Source organism: Hyperoodon ampullatus (genome assembly GCF_949752795.1).
Source record: "Hyperoodon ampullatus genome assembly, chromosome: 4".
Lineage (NCBI taxonomy): Eukaryota > Metazoa > Chordata > Mammalia > Artiodactyla > Ziphiidae > Hyperoodon > Hyperoodon ampullatus.
The window spans coordinates 171,111,803-171,117,802 of NC_136917.1; positions in this window are offsets into that span (position 1 = coordinate 171,111,803).

The window sequence follows — 6,000 nt, forward strand, 5'->3', positions numbered from 1 at the left end:
CTCACAGCTCCCGGAGACCCCTCAGCTCACCTTCCCCGGTTACCTGTGACCCCCTGGGGCGCCAGTTATTTGAATTCATCAACTTGAGCATGGGTTGGGGGTGAGGAGAGGTCTACGAATGCCTCAAGACACCCATTCACAACTTTCCCCTGTTACGGACTGAATTGGGTCCCTCACCCCCGCTTCACATGTTAAAGTTCTAACCCCTAATACCTCAGCATGTGACTATATTTAGAGATAGGGCCTTTATAGAGGTAATAAAAGTGCAATGAGGTTATTAGGGTGGGGCCCTAACCAATATGAGTGGTGTCCTTGTAAGAAGAGGAGATTAAGATACAGATCCCAGGCACAGAGGGGTGACCACGTGAAGACACTGGGAGAACGTGGCGTCTATAAGCCAATAAGAGAGCCTCAGAAGAAATCAACTCTGCCAACACCCTGATCTTGGATTTCTAGCCACCAGGACTGTGAAAACATGGTACTTTGTTATGGCCACCCTAGTAAACGAATACACCCACGCTCGCACCCTTGAAGGAACCTGTTGACCCAATGAGTCCCCACTGTGCCCTGCACAGAGGGGGTGGGATTCTTCAGCACAGCGTCCTGGCCCGCTCTGCATGGCCGTGGCTTCTAATTCCAAACTTCTTCTCCAGGTAGTCTGGGAAGCACTGTGTCACCAAGGCTCACTTTTAAGTCTGCTAGAGCACACATTTTACTTGTCCCTAAAACACTGTTGTGTGCAGAGTATGTGCCCAGACTGCCCTACAGTGGTCCTCGAAACCTGAAGTGTGGAATTCTTCCCTGGCCATTCATTCTGCGCCTTTCCTCACAACCCTCAGGCAGACACACACACTTAACCCCCAGCCCTGGAGGTGTTTTGCTGGGACCACTGTAGCTTCCCCTGGGCTCATCCCAGGAGGTGGCGCTGGGGCTCTGGGTGCGACCCAGGTGGGACCTGGGGCAGAGGGGCAGGGCGGGGGAGCTGAGGACTGCAGGACTGCCTTCACCCCGCTGTTTAGAAGCGCATCACTTTAACGGCTGGTTCTGCTTGGTCTTTTCTCCACGCGGGTTATGACCTGACTGCCTGTGAGTCGCGACCTCACCTTCTCCTCCGCAGCCCTCCATGCCCAGCAGAGCACCCGGTGCCCATAGGTGCGCACCAGGCGCCCAGGGATTGTGCTGATGGAGGCTGTGACCTCAGTGGGGGGTGTGGAAGCGGAGGGGACCTGCCGGCCTCTTCTCCCCTAACGTGGACAGCTGCACCCAGAGAGAGAGTTTCTTTTCTCCCCTGTCCTGCTGCACTGTTGTTGAAGAGAGGAAGTGTCAGGCCTTAAGGGCTCTGAAGGGAAGGAAGGCAGGGAGAGGGGCCACCCTGCTAAGCTAAGGCTGGCACCTGTGGCGGAGGAGAGGCTGGCACCTGTGGGGGGAGGAGAGTCAGCTTCTTGGGCCACGAGCTGCTTGCTCCCCCATCTGCCAATGGATGAGCCCCGAAAACATATCTAGTCCAACCCCAGATTTCAGAGATAAGCTCCCACTAGTTGGAAGTTCCTCGTGGAAAGGTTTCAGAGGTGGAAGTCAAAGCAGTGTCCTGGACCTCTGGCTGATGGCAGGGTCCCTGAGCCCTGGGCCACAAAGGGCCAGGCTGGGTTGGGCTGTGCTCCGGAGTCTCCCACACAGCCCTGCCGCCCCTCCAGCCTGGGAAGCTCTGCAGAGGAATGCAGAAGCGAAGGACGAGCCAGCCCAGGGGAAGGACGAGCCAGCCCAGGAAACAGAGTGAGCTATTTTTAAAAGTAATACGCAAAAGCTCTGTCTGTGACATAGAACAGTCTGCATGCAAAGTGGAAAATGTGATTCATCTCATGACTCTTTGCAAACGTCACTAAGTCTGAGGTCATGAAGACAGCTGAGAACTCCCTTGTTAAAGATCTAGGATTTGTTGGATTTTGTAAAATAGGAACATTTAATAATATTTAGATATGGAACTAATATTTAAATATCTAGGTATGAAAATAGTGTTAAACTAGAAAAAAATATGTAAATAGAGAAAGTCTTGATATGCTTGCAGACATTACCCTGTCTTCAAGGGGAGTTCTCTGAACTGGTAGTGGAGACATGTTTATGTGTTCCCAACTTAGCTACCCCATGTCTGCTCACTATCCAAGTTGAATTCATCCACTCTCAGTTTAATTTTCTTTCTTTCTTTCTTTCCCATCCTTCCTCCCTCCCTCCCTCCCTCCTCCCTCCCTTCATTCCTTCCTCCCCTCCCTCCCTTCCTCCCTCCCTCCCTTCCTTCCTCCCTCCCTCCCTTCCTTCCTCCCTTCCTCCCTTCCTCTCTCCCTCCCTTCCTCCCTCCCTCCCTTCCTTCCTCCCTTCCTTCCTCCCTCCCTTCCTTCCTCCCATCCCCCCTCCCTCCCTTCCTTCCTTCCTTCTTTCCTTCCCTCCCTCCCTCCCTTCCTCTCCCTCCCTTCTTTCCCCCCTTCCTCCCTCCCTCCCTCCCTCCCTTCCTTCCTTCCTCCCTCCCTCCCTTCCTTCCTCCCTTCCTTCCTCCCTTCCTTCCTTCCTTCCTTCCTTCCTTCCTTCTCTTCCCACTCCCTGCCTCTCTCTCCCTTCCTTCCAGCTAAGAACATATAAACATAGAAATTGTCAAGTAAAACTCTGTGACCCATTCCACTGAATCTTGTCTTTGACCGGAACATCAAGAACTTCAGACGAATTTGACACGCAATTGTTGATTGACTACTGAGTATGAGATGCCGGATGTGGCCTCAATCTCAAAGTAGCTTCTGGAAAGAGGTGATTGTCCTTTCTGATGTCAATTTCAGAAATGTGCCCCAAACAGCCTATCTTCCCATGAGAATGCCATTAGTAATGTTATTAATGAATTTATATAGTGTCTGTGGGGCTGGATTTATGCTTAGCTGGTACTGACTTTTGTGAGTATTGAGTTCCATAAACTTACTCACAACTATGTGAGGCCATCCTTCTTTCAGTCTTCGATTTTCATCTTTCATGCTTTGTTGAAGCTTTTTGATTTGATAAGTAGAGGCATTTTGGTGAAATGGTTGGGTTGATTTTGGAGCATCATGATAAGAGTTACATAATTTGGGGCAAGTTATCTAACTTCAGTGAAACTTAAATTTCCTCATCAATAAAGTAAAGATAATACCTACCTCTGAAGGACTGTGATAAAATTAGATACAATACATTTTCCAAGTTTCCCAGCACATATTAGCCACTCAGAAAATATCTGTGAACCCTCCCTTAGTGATCTAAAAGACATCACGAATGCTCCTTTTTAGCTTTATTTTCATTCCAGGTGTCTAAAACGTCACTGATTCAATCCAGGGTTTTTCTCCTTTGATATTATTAACATTTTCAGCCAATCAAGTCTCTGTTACGGGAGCTGCCCTGTGTATCCTGGGATGTTTGCTAGTATCCTGGTCTCCACCCACCAGATCCCGGTAGCAACCCCTACTCCACTTGTGATGACGAAATATGTCTCCAGACCTCACAAATTGTCCCCTGGGGGCAAGATTGCTCCTGGTTGAGAACACTGCTTTAACCTAAAAGGGCAGAGTTTCTAGTTATGGAACTTCAGGAATAGAGCAAGTCTGGAGAATTCCCCAGATGCCACATCTGTAGCTCCTTCCCTTGTCTCCTTGGTAGCCTGTCTTTGCCAAGAGAAGAATGGGTACTTAGCACAGAAAAGAGACTCCATGGAGAACTACTGTGTGACTGAATTGTATTGTTAGAAATTTGGGTAAAATCATGTGATTTTGAGGCTATGACCACCCTTAAAGAAAATACTTGGTACTGGGAATTTGCTGCATCTTTAATTCCTCTGGGCTCAAACATTTACACAGTAGGAAAACATCCTTCAGAAAATCAAGACATTGAGAAATAATTTTGAAAATGTGTAAGTAATGAAGGAAAGTAGGAATAAGTTATGTGATATCAACCAATGTAGGAGCCCCAAATTCTTCATGGAATGGTCAGAGGAATTAAAGATACAGAGCTGAATTTAATGAGATGTTGTTTGTTTGAAGCTTGATAAGTAAGATGTCATTTAACCAGGTTTCTCCTGTACAAAGAATGAGAAAGTTTAATAAGTTCCAGCGTGGCCCTGGCAGCTCACTGCCACGGTCACACTTACAAATGGTTTATTAGAAACTCCCTTTTACTCACCGATTTCCATTTGCTTCCATTTCCCTGGTTGTGGCTTATGTCTGCAACTCTCCATATTTAATCTTATTCCAAAGTCAAATTACTCTTGGTTTATTTGGGTCAAACGAGGTCTGCTGTTAGGTAATTTTTCAGGCATGAAAAAGGTGTTATTCACTTTCCGTAGAGCGTTGCCCTTTTCCTGTCAAATAACAAATTCCAGCGGATCACAGTTTAGCAGGAAAGTAACCTTCGTCTTTATATCTCAGAATTGGCAGATCACATACAAACTCTTCCTCTTAAACTGAGGAAGGCACATAAGGCTTCACTCGTTTGTTCGTTCGTTCATTCATTCGTTCGTTCATTCATTCATTCATTCATTCATTCATTCAAGGAACATTTGTTAAATGTGATGGACTGGGCTGGGCTTTTATATCAATAATTAAAACAAATGTATAGATGGCAACACCATAACTTCAGGGGTTAATATTCTAGTTCAGCCATCTCAACCTGGCTACACACAGGCTCACCTGGGTGGGCATGTGGGGCTGTCTTGGGAAAATTTGATGCCCACTCCTCCAAGGCCAATAACATAGAACCTCCTGGGTGAGGCTTAGATCTGGGCAATTTGACAACTCCCCCAGTGTCATGTGTAGCCAGGTTGGGTTTGCTGGCCTGGTGAGACAGGCAGGAAACCATCACACTCTGTGCCTTGGGCAGTGACTTAATTGTCCAGTGCTGTGGTTGAGTGGCTGGAACCAAGCATGGCCCCGAGTGGACAATGCTCTCCTCCAGGGCTGTACACGGGCTCTGGAACCCCAAAGGCAACTAGCTGGGCACAGGGCAGGTTCTGAGAGAGGGACGACTCGTGTCACTCGACACAGCAATCGCATAAACTGCTCGTGCTGGCGGGTCACCCGAGGGTCACTCCTGGTCTATTCTCCAGGCGTTGGTGGTGAGTCAGACACAATCGTCCTAGATGGTGTAGAGTGTCTCCCACGGGACTCACACACCTGGCTGGGACAGGGCTGTGAGCTACCCGCTGCTGCCCCAGTGACCATGGACCTGAGTCGGGAACTCCGTCGAGAAGAAGAAAGGCTGCAGTGATGGCAGCCTCAGGTCGCTGTTTAGAAGCTTCTTGGGAAAAGAATTAATCAACACTCCCTCCCTCTTCTGTTCTGTCCTAGAGGGAAACTGTTGGGCAATTAATGGTCATTATTAAGAAGATTGATAGACACACAAGTGCTCCATAGAAGCAGCCCCTCTTAGCACACTGCAGGTGGGGAGGTCCGAGGTGGGATGGAGAAGCAGTGCTGTAGGTGACTATATACAGTAAGGGCTTTCCTGTTTTCCATGTGACCTTCTCTTCCTTCCTCCTCGGCCCTCAAAGTCTGAGTCCATATTCATTTTCATGACCCACAAAACCTCGCCTCGGTGAGTGCTTTTTCTTAATGGAAGAAGTTGAGCCAGGCAGGTTGGCAATAACTCAGGAAGATGGCTGAAGGAGAGAGAGGCCGCCGGCCCGCTGGTGATAAAAGTGCCATGGACGGTCTCCCACTGAGGACCCGGCAGCGTTCTGCCCGGTGCTGATCTGTACCACCGTCCCAGGTCCCCTTCAGAGACTCCACCACCATGAGCACAAGCTCAAGCCCTGACTCCTGACAAAACAGCTGGGCAGGGAGCAGTGGGAATATTGTGTCCTGCTCATAATACTAGGAAATCACTCATTTTCAAAGGAGGTGTTATTTTGGTTTTTGCTTTTGGTTTTAGTCTACAATGAATTCAGTTTCTTACCACTAGCAAAAGTTCTCTGATGAATTTTATTTGAATGGTCGGTGC